General features: G+C 26.9%; 1 protein-coding gene across 1 annotated transcript in view; it reads right to left on the bottom strand.

Annotated features, from left to right (window-relative positions):
* Window positions 1–542, bottom strand: part of LOC106884224 (GTPase-activating Rap/Ran-GAP domain-like protein 3) — a 1,434,052-nt gene that overhangs the window by 166,637 nt on the left and 1,266,873 nt on the right. The window lies entirely within an intron of this gene.

Genomic DNA, 542 nt, shown 5'->3' with positions numbered 1-542 from the left:
AAAGATAATAAGAGTGAAAAAACTACAGAAGGCTTGTGTTACATGGTTAAAGTATATATTTAAATTATGTCAGAAAAATGTTAGAAAAATGTTAGAAAAATGTTAGAAAATCTTTTTGGTATATAAACATTGTATTTTGAGAAATAACCGGTTTCGTGTTGTCTTTTCAAATTTCTCTACTTCATATAATGCATATGTGTATTTTTTCTGTAGGTATAAGATATATTTAAATATGTTTATATATGTATATATTATATGTATGTGTTTATGTGTTAGTATGTGTAATAAATTCATCATGGATATTGACAGATATCCAAATATATAAACGATCTGAAAACAAGAACATGCGTACTTCTAACTGCATGAGAGTAACGAGGAATAACTAGGTTGAAATCGCGATGTGATGGCTATTAAAATCATATACCGACTTCTAAGGAATATAACCCTTAAATAGCTTCAGAACGGAACTAGGAATACTAACACTTTATGCTCCATCATATCTCTTTCTCTCTCTCTCATTATATATATATATATATATATAT

Source organism: Octopus bimaculoides, chromosome 2, assembly GCF_001194135.2.
Source record: "Octopus bimaculoides isolate UCB-OBI-ISO-001 chromosome 2, ASM119413v2, whole genome shotgun sequence".
In the NCBI taxonomy this organism is placed as follows: Eukaryota; Metazoa; Mollusca; class Cephalopoda; order Octopoda; family Octopodidae; genus Octopus; species Octopus bimaculoides.
The sequence above is the reverse complement of the archived record's forward strand: the minus strand, read 5'-3'. Positions and strand labels throughout refer to the sequence as shown.